The 25,381-nt window shown below is 44.3% G+C and overlaps 1 pseudogene; it reads left to right on the top strand.

The window, feature by feature from the left end:
• Positions 1-7,565: 7,565 nt before the first annotated feature.
• LOC140720553 (uncharacterized) lies at positions 7,566-20,929 on the top strand (annotated as a pseudogene).
• The last annotated feature ends 4,452 nt before the right edge of the window (positions 20,930-25,381 follow it).

Genomic DNA, 25,381 nt, shown 5'->3' with positions numbered 1-25,381 from the left:
CATGCGCGAAGAGATTGTTACATCATCGGGAGGCGGGGCCTCGGAAACAGACACGCAGATGCTGCCCATCCGCGGTTAAATGGGAGGGGCAAACGGGATCACGTGTCAGGATTGATTGACCCCCCCTCCCCCCCACAGGCAGAGACTCCAGCTACTCATTAGTTTGTGGAAAGAAGCAAACTTGCCGCTCACATCTCCTCTCACCTTAAATGTATTAGACATTTCAACCCCCAGGAAAAATATATCCCCTCTATCTATTCCTCTCGTAATCTTATAAACGGCCATCCAGTCTCACCCCAGCCTGCGCCGCTCTTGGAAAAACAACGCAAGTTTGTCCAGCCTCTCGTTATAGCTCATGCCCTCTAATCCAGGCAGTATCCTGGAAAACCTCTTCTGTGCTCTCTGCAAAGCCCCGACATCCTTCCGAGAATGGGGGCGACCAGAACTGTATGAAACACTCCAGATGTGGGCTAACTAATTTATAAAACTGTGTTACGAAATGTAACGTTTTAGAATCGAACCAGCAGCAATAGAGTTCACACTGGAGTCTGGTTTTGATGTTAAAACCATTCTCTTTACTAGTATCTACTTATGATGTAGTGACATAATGAAATAAAGGAAAGTTAACAGTGTTATGTGTATATATGTGTAAATAAAACTCCCAGACTATCGAGCCTGAGGGAACAAAGCTCAGAGTCTTGAGATGGTAAAGTAGGAAAGTTCAGTAATCCACGGAATAAATAATGGTGGAGAGATATTTGTAATCCAGGGTGAAACGTAGAGAAACGGCCGTTACTTCAAAATAACCGTCGACGAAGTTCTTATCCGTTGAATCCGTCACAGACGAGTTATCAGCGAAAGTGACCTGTCACAGGAATACCGTCTTCCAGGGGTTACCACACAACATACCCAGGCAAGGGTTAACACAAGATATTCCACAATCCACTCCTATGGATTATACGAGGTGACAGCCACACACGTTCGTTGTGATTCCGTGTCCCGATGATCAACCCACTCTTGTGCGCATAGGAGAGTTCCAAGCCTCAGCTGCGACTAACTGAAGCTATCAGCTTTTCCAATCTCTCTCTCTCTCTCTCTGTCTCTTTAGACTGACCGACCGCCTGTCTGCAGATCGCTCTCTCTCTCTCTTCTGGTTCAGTCCACAGTCAGCGCTGTCAGCCTGTGACTGACGTCATAGTCCCGCCTCTTCACGCCGGCGCTCTTAAAGAAACAGTCACAGTACGACCGCAGGCTCGTAACAGCTGCAACACAACTTCCCGACTTTTTGAACTCAATGCTTCAACTAATAAAGACAACCATGCCATTTGCCTTCTTAACCACCCGATCAATCTGTGCAGTCTCTTTCAGGGAGTCTAAGATCCCTCTGATCATCAACACTGTTCAGGGTTTTGCATTTAACAGTGTACTGTCTCATACATTCGACCTACCGAGCTGCCAAGATGATCATCACTAATCAAATCTCACTGAGATTTCTCAGGTCCTGTTGAATTTATTGCCAAGTGCACAAGTACAGGAAGGCACAGGTACAGAGAAACACTGACTTGTGGCAGCATCACAGGCAAGTACATTCAGATAACACACGGAACACAAATTATACGATTCTCAGTCAGTAACAATCTGTAAATATGTTTTATGTCATTAACAATATATAAAATACACTGTGTCATGATCGATATTAAAGTGTGCATTTTGTGTCAATAACAGTCTTGGAAATGTTGAATTTGCTCTCTGTCTCCATTCCTCCTGTAATCCACAACCAACTCCTTTGTTTTTGTCACAATATGGGAGAGGTTGTTTTCTTGACACCACTGTGTCGGGGTGATGACTTCTTTTCTATACGCTGCCTCTTTATTATTTGAGATTAGGCCAGTCAGTGTAGTGTCATCAGCAAATTTAATTAGCATATTGGAGCTGTGGGTGGCGACACAAGTCATGGGTATACAGAGAGTAAAGGAGAGGGCAAAGAGACAACCCTGTGGGTTATGTGTGCTGAGGGTCAGAGAGACAGAGGAGATGGAGCCCACTCTTACCACCTGCCGGCGATCTGACAGCAAGTCCAGGATCCAGCTTCACAAGGCAGGGTGAAGGCCGAGGTCTCTGAGCTTCTTGTCGATACTTCACGCTTTCGTATGGCTACTGCTCTGCCCATGACTGCAAGGAACTGCAGAGAACATCAGAGAAACAAGCCTCCCCTCCATGGACTCTTCCTACACTTCCCCTGCCTCGGAAAAGCAGGCCATGTACTCAAAGACCCTCACAACCTGGACATTCTTGCTGCAAACCCGCTCCCCCATCGGGGAAGAGATACAAAAGCCTTAAAGCGCGAACCTCCCGGCTCAAGGACGGCTTCCTGTCTGTGGTTATAACCCAAATGAATGATAAAATGGACTCGACCTCACAATGTAACTCGACATGTCTTTGCACCATATGTCTAGTGATTGTTTTGACAGTTTCATTTTTCATTTTTAGAATTTTTTTATTGATACATAATCTTCTACATCTATAAAATGATACAAAGCGTCAATAGATTAATATGTATTCAATTAATAAAGCTAAAAAAATGATCGTAAAATATAAAAATGGAAAATATATATATAGAAAAATAAGGGGAAAAAGTACCCCATCTACCTCGGAAAAAACCCAGTAACCACAAAAAAGGGGTAAAAATCCATTAGGAATGAACCCTCCGGAGCAATACGTTTGACCATCATCTAAATTTTTTAAAAAAGAATCATCAACCGTCATTTCATATTTATAGAAAAATAAAATTGGACGGAAACCATACAGCATAATTCAAATTAAATGATAATATTTGGCAAAAGAACCCCATCTTCTCCCAAAATCGAATCGAGTATCAAAAGTTCTACTTCTATTTTTTCCAAACTAAGACATAACATTCCTTGAGAAAACCATTCAGTTAATGTAGGGGAAGAAATATCTTTGTATTTTAATAAAATAGTCCTTCTTGTCAGTAGCGTAACAAATGCAATTACATGTTGATCTGAAGATGAAATACCCTGAATATGATGTGGAGCTATTCCAAATAGAACAGTCAATCTATTAGGTTGTAAATTAATTTTCAGAGCGTTAGAAATTGTAGAAAATAAAGATTTTCAAAACGATTTTAATGAAGAATATGACCAGAACATATGTGACAAAGTAGCTACTTCAGTTTCACATTATCACAGCATTTGTCTGTAGTATGAAATATTTTAGATAGTCTCTCCTTTGTAAAATAATAACGGTGAACAGTTTTAAATTGAACTAAACAAGGGTTGGCACATACAGAAGAAGAATTTACGTTTTTCAAAACTCGAAGCTAATCTTCATTAACAAGGGTCATTTTAAGTTCTCTCTCCCAATCTTGTTTAATCTTTAGTGATAGGTTATCTTTTTGTAACAAAAATAAATTATAAATTCTGCTAATAGAACCTTTCACTAAGGGATTCAATTTCAAAATGGTATCCAACAAATCAGATTCTTGTAAATATGGAAACTTAGGTAAACATTGTGGTAAAAAATGTTTCACCTGAACATATTGCAAAAAATGTGTACGAGCGAGAGGAAATTTGTTAATTAACTCTTCAAAGGTCATCAATCGACCATCACAAAATAAATCTGTAAAAGAATGGATCCCTTTATTTTTCCATAGGAGAAAATTGGGGTCAGTTCTTGAAGGTTTAAATGGAAAGTTTCGATATAAAAACTATACAACGTAAATTGTTTAAAATTTTAAAAATAATTACGAAACTGAACCCAAATCCGTAGGGATAGTTTACTAACCGGGTAAAGATTTAAACTTGGAATTTTAGAGAGCTGTAAAGGTAATGGAGCTCCTAAAACTAAAGTTAAATAAAATTGTTTAACAGCTTTTAATTCCAAATCAACCCATAATGATTTTTGGTTCTTATCAAGCCAATATAACCAAAAATATAACTCTAATATTCACAGCCCAATAATACAGTCTTAAATTAGGAAGTTCAAGTCCACCATCTTTTTTTAGAATTTTGTAAATGATACTTATTAATTCTTGGTCTCTTATTGTTCCAAATAAAGGAAGAAATAAGAGACTCAATTTGATCGAAATTTGTTTTAGTTAAAAAGATAGGTATATTTTGGAAAATATATAAAAATCTAGGTAAAATCATTTTCACAGCATGAATACGACCAATTAAAGAAAAAGTAAGTGGATTCCATCTAGAAAATTGTTGTTTCATGGAGTCCATTAAAGGAACTATATTCGCTTTATAAAGATCTTTATTTTTTTAGTAATAATAATACCTAAATATGTAAATATATTAACTATTCTAAAAGGAATATCATTATATATACTAACAGGGACATTTAATGGAAACAATTCACTGTTATTCAAGTTAAGTTTATATCCTGAAAATTTACCGAAATCTTTAAGCGTTTCCAAAAGAGAAGGAATTGATTCCTCAAGATTTGAAATAAAAACCAAAAGATAATCTGCTTAAAGAGAAATCTTATGTATGGTTCCATTCATAGAGATGCCATGAATATTTTTTAGCTTCACTTAGTGTTATAGCAAAAGTCTCCAATACAAGATTAAAAAATAAAGGGCTTAATGGACATCCCTGTCTAGTGCCACGAGAAAGTGAGAAAAAAGACCTGCAGTTATTCGTAATGACAAGCTCAAGGACGGCTTCCCGTCTGTGGTTAGAAGCCAAATGAATGATAGAATGGACTCGGTCTCACAATGTAACTCGACGTGAACCTGCACCATATGTCTATCTGCACTGCACTTTCTCTGCAGCCATAATGCTTTGTTACAGTGATTGTTCTGTCGTATATCAGCTCAATGTACTGTTGTAATGTATCGATCTGTGTGGATGGTACGTCAGGCAAGATTTTCATTGGAAGTTCAGTACGTGATGATAGTAAACAAATTCCCCATTTCAATTGTGCGGAAATATTAGACAGGCTGAGCTTCTGCTCTGGAGCCACAGAAAGAAACTGAACTGCTGTCATTTCTGAAATGAACTGAACTGTTGTCCAGCCTTTCGTTATAACTCGTGCTCTCTAATCCAGGCAGTATCCTGGTAAACCTCTTCTGCGCCCTCTCCAAAGCCCCGGCATCCTTCCCAGAATGGGGGCGATCAGAACTGTATGAAACACTCCAGATGTGGTCTAACTAGTTTTATAAAACTGTGTTACGAACTGAAGCGTTTTAGAAACGAACCAGCAGCAATAGAGTTCACACTGGAGTCTGGTTTTGATGGTAAAAACACTCTGTTTATCAGTATCTACTTATAATATAGTAACTTAACGAAATAAAGTTAACAGTGTTAAGTGTATATATGTGTAAATGTAATTCCCAGACTATCGAGCCTGAGGGAACAAAGTTTAGAGTCTGGAGATGGTAAAGTAGGAAAGTTTAGTAATCCACGGAATAAATGACGGGACAGAGATATTTGTAATCCAGGGTGAAATGTAGAGAAAAGGCCGTTACTTCAAAATAACCGTCGACGAAGTTCTTATCCGTTGAATCTATCCACATACGAGTTATCAGCGAAAGTGACCTTTCACAGGAATACCGTCTTCCAGGGGTTACCACACAACATACCCAGGCAAGGGTTAATACAAGATATTCCAAAATCCACTCCTATGGATTATACGAAGTGACAGCCACACACATTCATTGTGGTTCCGTGTACTGATGATCAACCCACTCTTGTGGGCATAGGAGAGTTCCAAGCCTCAACTGCGACTAACTGAGCTATCAGCTTTTCCAGTCTCTCTCTGTCTCTTTAGACTGGCCAACTGCCTGTCTGCAGATCGCTCTCTCTCTCTTATGGTTCAGTCCACAGTCAGCGCTGTCAGCCTGTGACTGACGTCATTGTCCCGCCTCCTCACGCCGGCGCTCTTAAAGAAACAGTCACAGTACGACCGCAGACTCGTAACAGCCGCAACACAACTTCCCGACTTTTGAACTCAATGCTTCAACCAATAAAGACAAGCATGGCATTTGCCTTCTTAACCACCCAATCAATCTGTGCAGTCTTTCTCAGGGAGCGATGAACTTGGAGTCTAAGATCCCTCTGATCATCAACATTGTTCAGGGTTTTGCATTTAACAGTGTACTGTCGCATACATTCGACCTACCGAGCTGCCAAGATGATCATCACTAATCAAATCTCACTGAGATTTCTCAGGGCCTGTTGAATTTATTGCCAAGTGCACAAGTACGGGAAGGTACAGGTACAGAGAAACACTGACTTGTGGCAGCATCACAGGCAAATACATTCAGATAACACACGGAACACAAGTTATACAAAATATCGGTCAGTAACAATCTATAAATATGCTTTATGTCATTAACAATATATAAAATACATTGTGTCATGATCACTATTAATAAGTGCATTTTGTGTCAATAACAGACTTGGAAATGTTGAATTTGGTCCCTGTCTCCATTCCTCCTGTAATCCACAACCAGCTCCTTTGTTTTCGCTACAATGAGGGAGAGGTTGTTTTCTTGACACCACTGTGTCGGGTGATGACTTCTTCTCTGTAGGCTGCCTCGTTATTATTTGGGATTCGGCCGATCAATGTCGTGTAGTCAACAAATTTAATTAGCAGATTGGAACCCGCCACTGCAGCCCCACAGTGCACTATGTACTGATTGCAAAGCTACGAAATTGCATGTGAATAGCCTCCCCTCCCCCAACTCCACTCTTTCTTCGTCACCAGTAGACTGGGACATCTCACATCTCGCTGCCTCCGCCTGGATATTAAACTGTGAACAACTGTGGTCAGGGACTGATCTCTGGGGTACTCCAAACGCTACCTCCTTCCAGTCTGAAAACGGCCCACTCATCCAGCCACACACAACCGGCAGTTTATCATCTCCAACGAAAAAGCCTAATCACCTACTCCTGAGGTTCAATTCCATTGCTGACTCTGAGTTTACCACCATCAAATGCCAGGAGGGACATAATAATCAGAAAGTCTCCAGTCACAGCCGTGTAAATAAAATGTGATCTCAGTAGGTGTGTGGCGCATGCTCAGAATGCGAAGGAGACAGACAAACTGAGCCAAGTCACAGACTGATGAAGGGGAGGAATGATCCATTTTGATACAGAGAGGGAAGCAGAGAGTTTGATATTGTGCCTGATGCCGGAACTGTGACCAGTTAGAAGATGAAGTCTCGTCCCCCCAAATTGTTTTGAGTTGTGACAGTGTTTTTCTCAGAAGGCACCATGACGAATAAAATTATCTGAACTGAAATGTTGTCCTTCACCCACTGACGTGGTTTGTAAACTTTTAACAGTTTAGAAAAGTCAAAAGATTTGAGTATGGCAATCACAAACACGTTAGTTGCTTTGTGATTGCTCGTTAGTTCCGCTGTATCTGTCAGTTCACCAGCGCTTGAATGCCGCCGATCCTTGAATGTGGAGGCGGAGATGTTGGAGAAGACAGCGTCCCACTCGCTCCAAGGAGAGCCCGAACACGTGCCCATGTCCGTGATCTGATTGGATACATCGCCATGACGTCATAGCAGTGAGATGTCATTCACTGGCTCTCATTTTGGAAGGGATTCAGTCGGCCATCGCATATACACCAACAGCTTCGCACTGGGAAGCGGCCGTTCATCTGCTCCGTGTGTGCGAAGAGACTCATTCAGTTAACCCACCTTGTGATGCTCCGGTGAGTTCACAATAAATAGAGGCCACATTTCTGTCCGGAGTGAGCAAAGAGTTTTACTCAATCATCCCAGCTGCTGCAACACCAGCAACTTCACATCAGGGAGGAAGTTCAAATCAGCTCCGTGTTAAATGTTTAACCATCACGGTGACTGAACGCAGCTGCAGGTTCATGAGGGACTGTTACTGTCAGATTCTGCAGTTCTTGCGGCTGCTCATCGCACCCAGGACTGAACTCTAGTCAGTGAGCATTGAAGGAGTCTGTTCCGCTGATGTTAGCCTTAAACTAGACTGGTGTTTAATATTGTGTATCTGTGAAAGGTAAATCAGTTATGTATCAAATCCCGTGTCTCAGGTACTTACAGTCTCTATCACACTCACTATGTACACTAGAGAGGCCACTCGGCCCATCTGGTTTCTGCCCATGTTTCTGTTCCGTATCAGTTTATGAAAATCTATCCCTGCCGTTCCCCTCTCACTCTCCCTGAGATGACAGGTTGCAAATAGTCACCACTCCGTGGGATAGGAGATTTACCTTGAATTCCATAGAATCACAGAAATCTTCAACACATTAGAGACCCTTTTGCCCACAATGTTGTGCCGACCATGTAACCTACTCTAGAAACTGTCTAGATTTACCCTACCGCATCGCCCTCTATTTTCCTAAGCTCCATGTACCTATCTAAGATTCTCTTAAAAGACCGTATTTTATCCGCCTCTACCACCGTCGCTGGCAGTGCGTTCCACACACACACCACTCTTTGTGTAAAAAAACTTAGCTCTGACATCTCCTCTGTACCTACTTCCAAGCAGCTTAAACCTATTCCCCCTCGTGTTAGCCGTTTCAGCCCTGGGAAAATGCCTCTGACTATCCACACGACCAATGCCTCTCATCATCTTATACACCTGCATGAATTCCCTGCATGATTTTCTCCAGGCTGAATAAGACGATGAGCTCACTGTGGTTGTGACGTTCTTCAGGGCTCCGGACGAAGATGGTTAAACTCCTTCTTCTCCGCTCTTTTCAACGTTTTAGGTCACTCTCACTAATTTCAAAGGTCTTCGCTTCGAACTGCTGGGTTGTTACAATGCACCTCTGAAGTCTGACAGCAGACTAGCGAGTGAATCTTCGATGGAGCAGAGTCAGAAACCAAGTTGCCAGTCAGGGATTTGGGGCTCCAGAAAGAGATGGGGCCTGGTGTTTTCAAGGAGGAGGAAGAAGAGGAATCGAACCTGCAGGATGTGGCTACGAATGAAAGATCAGACACATTTGGAAACTGCTTGATTGTAAAAAAAAGGGTGTTTAATTTCTGCAAAATACTGGAGGAAATCAACAGATCAGGCAGCAAATGTGTTGAGGGATAAATAGACAACGTTTAGGCCGAGCCTCTTCAGCATGCCTAGACTGTGTACTCCGCTGCTTAGTTGCTACCTGAACTGCACAGTTCCTCCAGCATTTTGTGTTTGTGTGTGTCTGTGTGTCTGTGTGTGTGTGTGTGTGTGTGTGTGTGTGTCTGTGTGTCTGTGTGTCTGTGTGTGTGTGTGTGTCTGTGTGTGTGTGTGTGTGTGTGTGTGTGTGTGTGTGTGTGTGTGTCTGTGTGTCTGTGTGTGTCTGTGTGTGTGTGTGTGTGTGTGTGTGTGTGTGTGTGTGTGTGTGTGTGTTTGTATTCCTAGCAACTGCAGAATCTCTTGTGTTTTATATCTGCCTCTGCCAGAGGGTTGTACGAGAAGCATTAGATAAATAGAATGCCTGTTGATATTGAGTATGTTGTTTCTGGGAGCCGCTTTCTACGTTAAAACAGCTGCTGAGTTCTCTACACAGAAAAAAACCCCGAGGTGTGGACATGAAACCGGTGCTAGCAGGAATGTTTAAAGGCACCGCGATTGCTCATAAAGCCCTGGGTTTAAAATTTCGCTGCTTCTGAAGCAACGATCAAACGCGCAGGCATCAAGGTCGATGACGTCACCGAATAGCACGCATGCGCGCCGTACACAAAGGAGCTCCGGAGGATCGGTAAAGGTAGGGATGATTTTCCGGGCTGCTGTCTTAAACACCCACTGAGGGACATTTGCTGTGAACTCTGGACATCATAGTCCGCAGTCCCGGGACAGTCCTGCTCTCTTCCCTATCTCTCAGCCCCACGATCCGTACACCGGCCCCGGGGAGCTTCCGGCTAATGAGGGAATGGGAACCGATGGATCTCTCAGACAGAGCTGAGCTCCAGCTATCTAAATGCAAGGATTAGGAACTCGGAGAAAGGGAACAAACATCTTTTACATCTCCATTTGAGAAAATCACCTTTGTTCTTTCTCCAATCGTAAACAAGAGAAAATCTGCAGATGTTTGAAATCCAAGCAACACACACAAAATGCCGGAGGAACTCAGTATGAGTACTCTTTTCAATAGATGCTGCCTGGCCTGCTGAGCTCCTCCAGCATTTTGTGTGTGTTGCTTGAGCTACCTCCTCTCGTTCTGCACTTTTCTACCGGTGAGAACATGTTTTGTCCCATTCTCTCTGGGTACGTAATGATATCAAACACCTTTGCCCTGGGCAACAAGTAGCTTTCACATCACAAATGTGCCAGACTCCAGTGAGACAGACTACTGCCCTTCCCTTCATATTCATTGGCCCTGCCATCACTGAGTTCACCACCATCTGTCACTTGGGGGAGGGTTCAGGGGAAATAGTTATGTACAATACAGAAACTGGTGTTACAGTATTGTGGTGATGCAAAATTTGCTGGAGAATTTGCAAGTGGGGAGTGATATTTGGAAATCGGACATTTGAAAGTATCATTTAGCAAGCAAATCACATATGCAAAAGTTCTAGTGAGAAAATCCTTCATAACCCACAACAGACCTGTTACATAGTTTGTGTGAGAGTGCAGATGAACTCGATCAAACCCAGAGGAGATCAAAGTTCTTATCGACAGTGATTTGCTAGCTGTTAAAAGAAATACCTCCCTATTTAAAATTCAGTGTGGACGTCTTGTTGTCAGTGGGTAATAATTGCACAGCACAAGGCGTTTCGGCACACCGGTCATTACAAATTAGATGGGACACTGGTGGGAAGGTGGGGTGACCTCCAGTGCCCCTGATACCCTCACATGCAAGATGTGCATCCAGCTGCAGCTTGTAACCCTGCACATTAAGGAGCTGAAGCTGGAAATGGATGAATTCTGGATCATCTAGGAGTTGGAGGGGGTAATAGTTATAACATCAAGAGAGGTGAGTTACACCCAAGGTGCAGGACACATTAAACTGGGTGAGAGTAAGGAAGGGGAATGAGATTAAATAGCCATCACAGAGTACTCTTGGGGCCATCTCATACAACAACTGGTAGACCACTTTATAAACTGTTGGGGGAGTTTACCTGGCAGAGCAAAGTCAAATGTTCGGAAATGAAAACTAGCAGAGATCTAATATTCTAGTGGTAAGGCTAGCTGTTGCTAGTGCATGGTGGGGAGGGTGTGTGGTGAAACTAAATTTGCAGGGGGGAATTGGAGTCAGAATGTCAAAACAGATGGTGAAGTGGGTGAAATGAATTGACTTATATCATTCATATACATGAGGAGTGGAAATCTTTATATTACTTCTCCATCTAAATGTGCAATGTGTAATTTATGATAAATGGTTTGTACATAGGACAGTGGTTATAACAGAAACACAATGTATCCGCATAAATTAATCAGTCTGTTGGCCTGGTGGAAGAAGCCGTCCAAGAGCCTGTTGGGCCTGGCGTTTATGCTGCGGTACCATTTCCCGGTTGGTAGAAGCTGGAACAGTTTGTGGTTGGGGTCACTTGGGTCCACAATGATCCTTTGGGACATTTTACGCACCTGTCTTTGCAAATGTACTGAATGGTGGGAAGTTCACATCTACAGATGTATGGGGCTGTCTGCACCACTCTCTACAGAGTCCTGTGATTGAGGGAAGTACAGTTCCCATACCAGGCAGTGATGCAGCCAGTCAGGATGCTCTCAATTGTGCCCCTGTAGAAAGTTCCTAGGATTTGGGGCCCCATCCCTAACTTCTTCAACCATCTGAGGTGACTGAGGTGCACGGCCACATACTACACAGCCAGTATGTATAGACCACATGAGATCCTCGGTGATGTTTATGCTGAGGAACTTAAAGCTGTTCACCCTCTCAACCCCAGATCCATTGATATCAATAGGGGTTAGCCTGTCTCCATTCCTTTTGTAGTCCACAACCAGTTCCCTTGCTTTTGTGACATTGAGGAAGAGGTTGCTTTCTGGACACCAGACAGACATTGTTCAGAACTCAGATAGAGTCAGCAGACAAACGGTTCAGCAGGGTGCAATTACTGTGCTGAGCTGTGTCTTTCACAATGCAAGAAGCATCGTAGGAAAGCCCGATGAACTCAGGACAGGGAATTGTAGCCATTATTGGGACTTGGTTGCACCCAACACTCTGAGAGATTTAGAGGAACAAACTTTGCAGAGATTGCAGGCTATGCTAAGAAACAAAGGTTGATATAGTAAGCGATTTTAACTTTTTATATATATAAGGACTAAATGGGGTAGAGTTTGTCAAATGTGCCCTTAATCAGGACATAGAATTCCCGACGTAGAAGTGTGCAATAAGCTGTTAGGAAATTATCCATTGTTAGTGACTGAAATTAGTGTATGGAAACACTTCGTATCTACCGATCGTAACAACATAAGATTCCAAGTAAATATGGGAAAAAAAAGCGGGCTGGATGATGGGTTGAGATTCTAAATTGGAGAAAGGTCAATTCTGATGGTATCAGAAAGATCTAACAAGTGTGGATTGGGACAGACTGTTTTTCTAGTAAAGGAGTACTTGTAAGCGGGAGTTCTTCAGAAGTGAGGGTGTAGAGTTTGTATGTGCCTGCCAGAATACAAGTTGTAAGGTAACCGGTGCGGGGAACCGTGGTTTTCAGAAGTGAGGGTGTAGAGTTTGTATGTGCCTGCCAGAATACAAGTTGTAAGGTAACCGGTGCGGGGAACCGTGGTCTTCAGAAGTGAGGGTGTAGAGTTTGTATGTGCCTGCCAGAATACAAGTTGTAAGGTAACCGGTGCGGGGAACCGTGGTTTTCAGAAGTGAGGGTGTAGAGTTTGTATGTGCCTGCCAGAATACAAGTTGTAAGGTAACCGGTGCGGGGAACCGTGGTTTTCAGGAGATATTGAGGCCTCAGATATTGTTCCTCTAAATGTCTCAGACTGCTGGGTGCTACCAAAACTCATTAATGACTACAGTATCATAATGCCATGCCCTGAGCTCATCTGACTTTTTGTTTAGTCATCTTCTGTTGGTTTCTAAAAGCTTCCTAATAGTTTTTGCTCTTTTGTTTGCCCTGTCTTTGGTGTTTCTGTTGGCTTTGTCTTCTTATCCAGCCACAGTTGTGTCCTCCTGCCTCTTCAATGCTTCCACTTCTTTGGAATGTATTGATCACTGAGCTCCCGAATTGCTCCCAGAAACTCCAGCCATTGCTGCTCCACTGTCACTCCTACCTTTTCCCTTCCAAACAAGTTTGGCCAGCTTCTCTGTCATAGAAATGGGGAGATGTTCAGTACAGGAACAGGCTATTTGGCCTATTTTGTCAATGCCAAAAAAACATTTAAGCTGTCTAATGCAACTACCTGCACTGGAACCATCGCCCTCCATACCCCAACCATCCAGGCTCCCATCCAAACTTCTCTTAAGTGGTGAAATTGAGCTCATGTTCACCACTTGTGCTGGCACCTCATTCCACACTCTCACGGCCAATTCAGTGAAGAGGTTTTCCACATGTTCCCCATAAATTTCACCTCCCCACTTAACCCATCACTTCTGGTTGTCATCACACTTAACATCAGTTGAAAAAGCCTGCTTGAATTTACCCGTTCTATGCCCTTATATTTTTTCTACACAGGAACATAAAAAAACCTACAGCACAATACAGGCCTTTTGGCCCACAAAGCTGTGCCAAACATATCCTTACCTTGCCCATAGCCCTCTACTTTTCTAAGCTCCAGGTATCCGTCCAGGAGTCTCTTAAAAGACCCTTTCGCTTCCGCGTCCACCAGGGCTGCTGGCAGCCTGTTCCACGCACTGACCAATCTCTGTGTAAAAAAAAAAATAACTTCTATACTTCTAACAATTCCTCAATGCAATGTATAATTTCCTTGTCTCTGTTTAGTGCATTTTTTAGGTGTATAAGTTGATGAGGGGCATTGATTGTGTGAATAGTCAGAAGTTTTTTCTCAGGGTTGAAATGGCTAACTTGAGGGGGCATAGGTTTAAGGTGCTTGAAAATAGATACCGAAGGTGATGTCAGGGTTAATTTTTTTTTGCACAGAGAGTGGTGGGTGTGTGTAATGCACTGCCAGCAGCGGTGGTCAATGCAGATACAATAGGGTCTTTTAACAGCCTCTTAGATAGGAATATGGAGCTTAGAAAAATAGAGGTCTATGCACTACGGAAATTCTACGCAGCTTCTAGAGTAAGTTACATGGTTGGCACAACATTGTGGGCTGAATGGCCTGGAACAATAGCCAATAGACAGTACCTGCTGGAGTAGGCCATTCGGCCCTTCTAGCCAGCACCGCCATTCACTGTGATCATGGCTGATCATACACAATCAGTACCCCGTTCCTACCCTCTCCCCATATCCCTTGAATCCACTATAAAAGCTCTATCTAACTCTCTCTTGAATGCATCCCGAGACTTGACCTCCACTGCCTTCTGGGGCAGAGCATTCCACATATCCACCACTCTCTGGGTGAAAAAGTTTTTCGGCATCTCTGTTCTAAATGGCCTACCCCTTCTTCTTAAACTGTGGCCTCAAGTTCTGGACTCACCCATCAGTGGGAACATGCTTCCTGCCTCCAGCATGTCCAATCCCTTAATAATCTTATAAGTTTCAATCAGATCCCCTCTCATCCTTCTAAATTCCAGTGTATACAAGCCCAGTCGCTCCAATCTTTCAACATATAACAGTCCCACCATTCCAGGCATTAACCTTGTGAACCTGCGCTGCACTCCCTCAATAGCAAGAATGTCCTTCCTCAAATTTGGAGACCAAAACTGCACACAATACTCCAGAACATGCTGTAGATTTCTATGTTCTACGTTGAACAGCGAAATAACTTTTTTTCTTTAATCTGTGCAGGGTCCATGATTTTATTGACACTTTTCCACACTCCCATAGAGCCTTTGTCCATCTCCTGAGTAAACAGAGATGAAAAAAATATTTAAGATCTCCCCCATCTGCTTTCGCTCCACACGTGGATTGCCATTCCGGTCTTCCAGAGGACCAACTTTGTGCCTTGCAATCCTTTTGCTCTTGATCTATCTCGAGAATCCCTGTGGATTATCATTTCTGCAGGACAACCTCATGCCTTCTTTTAGCCATCTGGATTTATTTCTTATGTGTTCTCTTGCATTTCTTATCCTCCATAAGAAACTGCCTGCCTATCCCTGTTATGCAATTCCATTTTATGCTTCACCAGGGTCTCAATATCTCTTGAAATCCAAGGTTCCCTACAGTTTCTATCTTCACTTTTTATTCTGAGAAGCAAATACCTGCTTTGTACTTTAAAAATTTGGCTTTGAAGGACTCCCATTTACCAAGCACACCTTTGCCATAAAGCAGCCTGTCCCAGTCCACAGTTGCCAGATCCTAGTATCTTAATTCCAGATGTTGATCCATGCCCTGAACACATCTACCTTTCCTACGCTGCTCCTTGTATTGAAATATACAGGGCTCAGCATATTCACTGCACCATGCTCAACGTTTTCATTCCTGACTTTGTCTGAGGACTGAACAACATCTGTCTCCACAACCTCTCCACTCTCTGTTCTGTTATTCAGGCTCCCATTCCCCCTGCAACTTTAGTTTAACCCCCCTTACCCCCACCTCCCAGCATGCCGATCTATCACCCCTTTGGCTTTCCTCTCCCAGATCAATAAAAAGGAGGTGTTTACCAGGTACAGGCAGATAGGAACAAATGGGGTACTTATGAAATACAGGAAATTCAAGCGAACACATATGAAAGAAATCAAAGAAGGCATGAGCTTGCCCGGGCAGGGAAGGTGAAGGAGAATCCTCAGGGATTCTGCAAATATGTTAAGAGCAAAAAGATTGCAAGGGATAAAATTAATCCTCTGCAAGATCAGAATGGTAATCCATATGAGGAGACAAAGTAGATTATTTTTGCATCCGTATTTACAGAGGAGATGGACACAGAGTCTATAGAAGTGAGGCAAAGCAGCATCAACTTCATGGACCTTGTGCAGGTTACAGAGGTGGAGCTGTTGGCTGTCTTATGGCAAATTAGCGTGGATAAATCTCCAAGGCCTGACAGGTTGTTCCCTGGGATCCTGCGGAGGACAAGTGCAGAAACTGTCCGGGCACAAGCACAGATATTTAAATCATCCTCCGCGACAGGTGAGGTACTGGAGGATTGGAGGACAGCCAATGTTGTTCCACTGTTTGAGAAAGGCTCTAAAAATAAACTAGGAAATTGTACATTGGTGAGCTTGACATCAGTAGTGACGTTATGTGCAGGAACCGGACATATAAGTATTTGGATCGATGTGGACTGATTAAGGATAGACAGCATAGCTTTGTGCATGGTAGGTCATGTCCAACCAATCTTATAGAGTCTTTCGAGGAAGTTATCAGGAAAGTGTTAGCAAGACACTTGACAAAGTCTCATAAGGGAAGCTGATCAAGAAGGTTCAGTCACTCAGCATTCAAGATGAGATAGTAAATTGAACGAGACTCCATCTTTGGGAGAAGTCAGAGTGTGGTAGCAGATGGTTGCCTCTCTGACTGGAGGCCTGTGTCTAGTGGTGTGCCACAGGGATCAGTGCTGGATCTGTTGTTGTTTGTCATCTATATCAGTATTCTATATGATAGTGTGTTTAACTGGATTAGCAGATCTGTAGATGAAACGAAGATTGGTGGTGTAGTGGTCAGCCAGGAGGACTATCATGGCTTGCAGTGTAGTCTGGACCCGCTGGGAAAATGGTTTGAGAAATGGAAAATGGAATTTAATGCAGACAAGTCTGAGTTGTTGAACTTCGGTCTGACCTACCAAGGGAGGTCTTTCACGGTGACTGGTCAGGCACAGAGGAGTGTTATAGAAGAAAGGGACCTGGGAATACAAGTCCTTAATTCACTGAAAGTGGTATCATGGTTAGATAGAGGCAGAAAAAACGATTTCAGCCCATTGGCTTTGATGAACCAAATACTGACGATAGATGGATGTTATGTTGACTTATAGAAGACATTGGTGAGGCCTAATTTGGAATATTGTGTGCAGTTTTGGTCACCTACCTACAGGAAAGATGTAAAAGAGTTTCAGAGAGTTCAGAGAAAATTCACAAGGATGTTGCCAGGTCTGGAGGACTTGGATTATAAGGAAAGATTGAACAGGTCAGGACTTTATTCCCTGGAATGTAGAAGATTGAGGGGAGATTTGATTACGATAGAGGGGCATAGATAACGTAAATGCAAGCTGGCTTTCTCCACTGAGATTGGGTGGGACGACAACAAGAGACAATGGGTTAAGGGTGAAAGGTGAACCGTTAAGGGGAGCATGAGGGGAACTTCTTCACACAGACGGTCATCCGGGTGCGGAATGAGCAGCTAGCACAAGTGGTGCATGCGAGCTCAAGTTCAACATTTAAGAGGTTTGTGTAGGTACCTGGATGGTAGGGGTATGGGAGTGGGCAGTTTAAATAGTTCAGCACAAACCAGTTGGCCCAAAGGGCCTGTTTCTGTGTTGTAATTTTCTATGACTGTGACAAGAACCTGAAATAATACAAAAATTTACTCTACGTCATCTCAGCAGAAATTTTGTATATGGCATTAAAAATGTGGCACTTTAAGTTAATAATACATACAAGAAAATCCCAGATGCACGTCAAGAAAGATTATTTGCATGAGACTGTTTCTGTTACTGTGGGGCCAGACAACCATGCAGCTCAGCAGGAACAGGGAATAATACCAATGGAGAGAGTCAAACTGAGCCAGGGTACAAATTGGAGATGGCAAAAGTGCCCCATTCTTATAGAGACAGGAAGAACATCAGAGAATTGATGGTCATTCCAGATACCAGCACTCTGCCCAGTCAGGAGATGATTTCAGATGGATAGACATACTTTATTGATCCCGAGGGAATTTGGATTTTGTTACAGTTGCACCAACCAAGAATAGAGTAGAAATATAGCAAAATAAAACCAAAAATAATTAAATGTTAATAAGTTATGCGAAGTGGAAATAAGTCCAGGACCAGCCTATTGACTCAGAGTGTCTGACACTCTGAAGGAGGAGTTGTAAAGTTTGACGGCCACAGGCTGGAATGACTTCCTATGACACTCAGTGTTGCATCTCAGTGGAATGAGTCTCTGGCTGAATGTACTCCTGTGCCTAACCAGTACATTATAGAATGGATGGGAGACATTGTCCAAGATGGCATGCAACTTGGACAGCATCATCATTTCAGACACCACCGTCAGAGAGTCCAGTTCCACCCCCACAACATTACTGGCCTTACGAATGAGTTTGTTGATTCTGTTGCTGTCTGCTACCCTCAGTCTGCTGCCCCAGCACACAACAGCAAACATGATAGCACTGGCCACCATAGACTTATAGAACATCCTCAGCATCATCTGGCAGATGTTAAAGGACCTCAGTCTCCTCAGGAAATAGAGACGGCTTTGACCCTTCTTGTAGACAGCCTCTGTGTTCTTTGACCAGTCCAGTTTATTGTCAATTCGTATCCCCAGGTACTTGTAATCATCCAACATGTTCACTCTGACCCTTTGGATGGAAACAGGAGTCACCGGTGCCTTACCCCTCCTCAGGTCCACCACCAGCTCCTCAGTCTTTTTCCCATTAAGCTACAGATGATTCTGCTCACACCATATGACAAGTTTCCCACCGTAGCCCTGTACTCAGCCTCATCTCCCTTGCTGATGCATCCAACTCTGGTAGAGTCATCAGAAAACTTCTGAAGATGGCAAGACTCTGTGGTGTAGTTGAAGTCCGAGGTGTAGATGATGAAGACAAAGGGAGACAGGACAGTCCCCTGTGGAGCCCCAGTGCTGCTGACCACTCTGTCTGACACACAGTGTTGCAAGCGCACATACTGTGGTCTGCCAGTATTTATCTGTCCAACTTGGGATTAACCTCACTGTAACAGTGTGATACCAGATCAAAGCTTGGCAACTCAAGTAATCTCATCTGAAATGTTGTCCTAAACCGATTGATGGATTTTGTAAATCTTTTTACAGGTTAAAAATGAGATGGAATTTGTCTCCAGGAAGCTCAAACACGGCACAGCAGTTTTGTTGTCTCTGTCTAGATATTTAAGAAGTGGAGCGAGGGATTCAATCGACCATCCTTCCTGCTCAGACTGTAGGGAGGGATTTACTTGGTCATTTGACCAACTGGCACACCCGTCATTTTACACAGGAGAAAGGCCGTTCACTTGCTCAGACACTGGGAGTGGATTCACTCGGTAATCTCAATTGAAGGTACATCAGCAAGTTCACACTGGGCAAGGCCATTCATCTGTTCTGTGTGTGAGAAAGGATTCAGTTGGTCTTCCCACCTGTGGACGCACCAGTCAGTTCACACCACACTGGGCAGAGGCCGGTCATCTGCTGAATTTCTGGGAAAGGATTCACTCAGTCATTTGACCTAATGGCTCACCAGCGAGCTCACACCGGGGAGCGGCCGTTCACCTGCTCAGTCTGTGAGAAGAGATTCACTCATTCTTCCACCCTATGGAAACACCAGCGACTTCACACTGGGGAGAAGCCATACACTTGCTCAGTCTGTGGGAAGAGATTCACTGAGTCATCCACCCTACTGGTACATCGGCGAGTTCACACTGGGGAGAAGCCGTTCACCTGCTCTGTCTGTGGGAAGGGATTTACTCGGTTATCCCACCTACAGAGTCACCAGCGAGTTCACACTGGGGAGAGGCCTTTCACCTGCTCAGAATGTGGAAAAAAATTCACTGATCCATCCAACCTAAAGAGACATCAGCGAGTTCACACTGGGGAGAAGCCGTTCACCTGCTCAGAATGTGGGAAAGGGTTCACTGAGTTATCCAACCTACAGAGTCACCAGCGTGTTCACACTGGGGAGAAGCCGTTCACCTGCTCAGAATGTGGGAAAGGATTCACTGATTCATCCACCCTACAGAGTCATCAGCGAGTTCACACTGGAGAGAAGCCATTCACCTGCTCAGAATGTGGGAAAGGATTCACTCATTTATCCAACCTACGGAGACATCAGCGAGTTCACACTGGGGAGAAACCATTTACCTGCTCAGAATGTGGGAAAGGATTCACTGAGTCATCCACCCTACTGGTACATCAGCGAGTTCACACTGGGGAGAAGCCGTTCACCTGCTCAGAATGTGGGAAAGGATTTACTGACTCATCCACCCTGCATAGTCACCAGCGAGTTCACACTGGGCAGAAGCCTTTCACCTGCTCAGTGTGTGGGAAAGGATTCACTCGGTCATCCAACCTACAGAGTCATCAGCAAGTTCACACTGGAGAGAGGCCATTCACCTGCTCAGTCTGTGGGAAGAGATTCTCTCATTCATCCACCCTACAGAATCACCAGCGAGTTCACACTGGGGAGAAGCCGTTCACCTGCTCAGTCTGTGGGAAGAGATTCACTCAGTCATCCCAAGTACAGAGTCATCTGCGAGTTCACACTGGGGAAAAGCCGTTCACCTGCTCAGAATGTGGGAAGGGATTTACTCAGTTATCACAACTACTGAGTCATCAGCGAGTTCACACTGGGGAGAAGCCATTCACCTGTTCAGAATGTGGGAAGTGATTTACACAGTCATCCCAACTACTGAGTCATCAGCGAGTTCATACTGATGAGAGACCGTTCCCCTGCTCAGTCTGTGGGAAGAGATTCACACATTTATCCACCCTACAGAGACACCAGCGAGTGCACACTGGGGAGAAGCCATTCACCTGCTCAGACTGTGGGAAGAGATTCACTCGGTCATCCGACCTACAGAGTCATCAACGAATTCACACTGGGAAGAAGCCGTTCACTTGTTCAGAATGTGGGAAGAGATTCACTCATTCATCCACCCTACAGAATCATCAGCGAGTTCACACTGGGGAGAGGCCATTCCCCTGCTCAGAATGTGGGAAGAGATTCACTCGATCTTCCACCCTACAGGCACACCAGCGAATTCACACTGGGGAGTGGCCATTGTTATGAATCCCTAGGTTTCATTTGCTGTGGACTGTCATTTTAAGAGAGAGACAGAGATTAATAAGGTGAATCAGTCTGACTTGCAGCTTATTTACATCGCTCGCAGCTTGTTTAGTTTTAACGAAGGACACAGACACTCAGAGTCAGACGGAGACGAAGGAGGAGAAACGGAAGGATCGAAACCGGGGAACTGGTGGCCAAGGGTCTGATGCACCATCAATAACTCTTGGAGACGTGAGGCGAGATATGGGCTTTTATTAGCTGAAAGATAGAGCACTTATCAGCAGCAGAGCAGCAAGAGATCAACACACACATCCCGGAGACTGAGGGATGAGCTGTGCCTCCAATCGCCTTTATACAGGGGTCTGTCAGAGGAGCCACAGGAGCAGTCAGCAAGGGGGGGGTGTCCAGACAGGTATATGTAGTTCACCACATGTCACTGTTTAGAACTTTCCTATGCCCACAATGGTAGGTTAATTATCAATTCACCATACTTCAAATGTGTGGTTGTGACCTTGTCTGATCCATTGGAGTGAATCTGTTTTGGGGTATCCTGTGAAGACCACTGATGTGTTAACCCTTGCCTGGGTGTGGCGTGGTCATTCATTTGAAGACGATACCCCTTGTGACAAGTCACTTTCGGTGATAATTCATATGTGGATTTGGAATGATGACAGATAAAATCTACAGTGACTGTTGTCTCATTTTACCACCATAGAACCTGTGGAATTCGACATAATTGCCTTCACTTGACATTTATCCTGGATTACAAATATCTCTCATCATCTATTCTGTGGATGAACTGAACTTTCACACTTTACCATCTCAAGACTCCAAGCCTTGTTTCCCCTGAGCTCAATAGTTTGGGAGTTATATTTACACACACATATATATATATATACATAACACTGTTAACTTCCGTTTATCTTGTTTAAGTTGAAATTTTATAAGTAGATTATATTAAAGATAGTGGTTTTAACATCAAAACCAGACTCCAGGTGTAGTCTATTGCTTCTGGCTTGTTTCTAAAGCATTATGGTTCATAACAAATTTGGGGGCTATTGATCGATTAATTATCGATTTGACTGGGGAAATCCCTTTTGATTTATTTGTGTGTGGAAATCAGCAGCAATGGATACTGATAAATTTCTGGAAGCGCCAACCCCTGAGGCATTAGGAAAAGCCAAAAAGAATGAATTGCTGACTGTTGCAACTGGGCTGAACTTTAAGGAGTAAGGGGGTGTGAAGGACCAGGGTAAGCATAAAACTGGGAGAGCAGGTAAAGTTTAAAAATATATGGGTTTTATTATATAATCTAGGCGTCCAACCCCTTTTTCAGAGACTGGGATCCCTGGTTCAATCGGTAATGATGTTGTGCATTTCAATGTGTTCACCTCACAGTCCTCGATTCTCTAAATGAAAGGGTTATCACATTTGATCTTTCTTCATATTATGACCCCACAACTCCAGGGATCAGTCTGGTGAATCTTCATTGCACTCTCTATAACAAACATTCTCTCACCTCTTTGTTAATCCTCTGTGGAATTAATTTCCATTTTCTGCAGCCCCGTGTTGCCCCAACCACTCACCTCCCACCCCTGTCAGTATTTCCACCTTCCCAATTCCTCCCTCACATGGATCCACCTCTCACTCCACATCTCTTGCCCCATCCGCACCCCTCACCTCTTTTTTCTGACTATTTCTGTCCACTCTCAGTCCGGAGGGAGGGTCTCAGCCTGAAATGTTGACGGTCCATTTCCCTCCACAGATGCTGCCCGACCCAGTGAGTTCCTCGGACAGTTTGTTCTTTGGTCTATAAAACCTGAGTTAGTATGGGGAGTGGGATTCCAAGTACAATCTCAACACAACACACATAATTGTCACGTTTCCCGGACCATTGGCCCCACTTGGAGGTCAACAGTCTGCCGGTGTTTGCCCCGCAATGTGGTGAATCCCTCTGCTCGCCACCACCGTTGTCTCAGACGGTTCCACAGATTTCCACCGGGACAAACATCCTGTCCGCCCCCTCTCTCACCATTTTCATCCTTTCAATAAAATCCCCCCTCTCCCTCCCTCCCCGGGGAACCGGCATCAAACTGACGGGCCGAACGGTCTCCTCCTACCTCGCGGCGATACATCAGACTCCGGCCACAGGAGACTCTTCAGAAACGCCCCAACTTCCCTTGGAGGGAAATGGAAATAAATCAGAAAGTGGACATTTACTCCGCTCTGATGGGGAGTTCGAGGTCGGAGCAGGGGTAACGCCCTCTCGGCTTGTTCGCCTTTGCGACGGGTGGTAATGAGTGACTGACATCGCTTTGCACTAATGGGAATAGCGCAGCTCCTGAATTCTGTGCTGTCAGCGGTGAGGGAGGGAGTCGTTATGTGATAATTAGCCCAGCTGTTAAACTGATAATGCTCGAGCTCACTAGCACGTGGATGACACCGCGCACGTGACGGCAGATCCCGGTGTCAGGAGCGGGGGGGAGGGGGGGGGTCGTCGTGACGTCACTTGTGGTGGTGCGCTCGCATTTAAAAGCACCTTAATGGGCGTTCCTTGTGATTTCGGTAGGACAACAACATTAATCACGGGTTTCATCACTGAATCCAGTGTTGTGGGATGTAAACTCCCTTGTTATGTGTCCGGCTGTGCCGTGTTGTTGGTGGAATGGGCAGCGTGGTGGTTGTCTTGATTCGGGTCACAACACCAGAATTGCCAGCGGGGTCCACACACAGTGGACAGAAAACCTCGTCCCTGCAGTCTTTGTCTCCTGGTAAACTCAGCACCCTGACAGTGTGGACCATAGGTATCCTTGCTCACCCACCCCGTTTTTATTCACTTTATGAACATACAATCAAACCGTGCATGGTATATTAACTGTGGATATAGGTTGTTACTATTGTGTTGTTGTGTTGCATTGGACCCGGAGTAATAATTATTTCGACCTCATTTACACGTGTCTGCTGGAAATGGAATTAAACAACCCTGAATCTTGAATAAACATTTCAGCAGGCTCAGCGTCACATTTCTGTCTCTCAGCGTTGTTGCGACAGAGCGCCACCTGGTGACAATGGAGTCCACAAATCAGGAGGTCCTGTTATTGTGGCAAATCACCACCAAGTGGCAGTGTTGTCCACAAAAGGGAGAGGTTTACAGCGCTAAGGAGGGGTGTAGGGGGCTGGAAGCCAACTGCAAGTGGATGAAGTGCCAGACCTGCCCATAGCCTCTCTCCTCGTCACTAGTCAGGGTCCCAAACAGTCCTTCCATATGAGGCAAATTATCAACATCATGCCTGTTGGGGTCATCTACTGTTTCCAGCTTTCCAGGTGTGGCCTCCTCGACATTAGTGAGACCCGATGTAGTCTCTGCATTCTGCACTCTGTCCCGATGAGATTCTGCAGATGTTGGAGATGCAGAGTAACATACACAAAATGTTGGAGGAAGTCAGGAAGTCAGGTAGCTTCTATAGAGGGGGATAAAGCAAAACAGAGATTTCCTGCCGAGACCCTTCATCGGGACTGGAAGTGGGGAGAAGCCGGAATAAGATGGTGCGGGGAGTGGAAAGAGTCCAAGCTGGTAGGTGATAGGTGAAGCCAGATAAGAGTGAAGGTGAGTGGGTGGGGGATTTGGGAGATGAAGTGAGACGCTGAGATGGTAGGTGGAAAATGCAAAGGACTGAAAAAAAAAGGAATCTGATAGGATAGGAGAGTGGATAATGGGGAAAAAAAAGTAAAAGCAGAACCAGAGGGAGACAATCCGCAGTGGGGAAGAGAGAAGTGTGGAGACAGAGTGGAGGAGACGGGCGTGTGGGTTGATGAAAAAAAAGGTAGAGGTAGAAGTTAAAGATATCGATGTTCATGTCATTGAGGTGTAAACTACCCGGATGTAATATGAGTTGTTGCTCCTCCAACCTGACAGTGCACTCATCATGTTAGTTAAACAATGAACCGGAAGGGAGAGTGGATTAATAATTTCCCTCTGGGATCCCTATTAAATCAATCCTCTCTCACCTTAAACCGTTGCCCTCTGGTTGTTGATTCCACAAAAGTGGGGAAAAGGACTGCACACATTCCCCATTTCTGTACACTCATGGTTTGGAACACCTGCATAAGGTCACCTCAATCTCCTGCACTTCAAGGTGTGAAATCCCAACCTGCCCAACCTTTCTCCAGAACTCAGTCCCTCGAGTATCGGCACCATTCCTGGAAATCTCCAATGCACTCATTCCAGCTTGACGTCCTCTCTCCTGTAGTAGAATGACCAAACACGAGGAAATCTGCAGATGCTTGAAATTCAAACAATACACACAAAATGCTGGTGGAACAGAGCAGGCCAGGCAGCATCTACAGGGAGAAGCACTGTCAGTGACGAAGGGTCTCGGCCCGAAAAGTCGACAGTGCTTCTCCCTATAGATGCTGCCTGGCCTGCTGTGTTCCACCAGCATTTTGTGCAGAATG

This window comes from Hemitrygon akajei, unplaced genomic scaffold (genome assembly GCF_048418815.1).
Source record: "Hemitrygon akajei unplaced genomic scaffold, sHemAka1.3 Scf000045, whole genome shotgun sequence".
NCBI classification, from domain to species: domain Eukaryota; kingdom Metazoa; phylum Chordata; class Chondrichthyes; order Myliobatiformes; family Dasyatidae; genus Hemitrygon; species Hemitrygon akajei.
The sequence above is the reverse complement of the archived record's forward strand: the minus strand, read 5'-3'. Positions and strand labels throughout refer to the sequence as shown.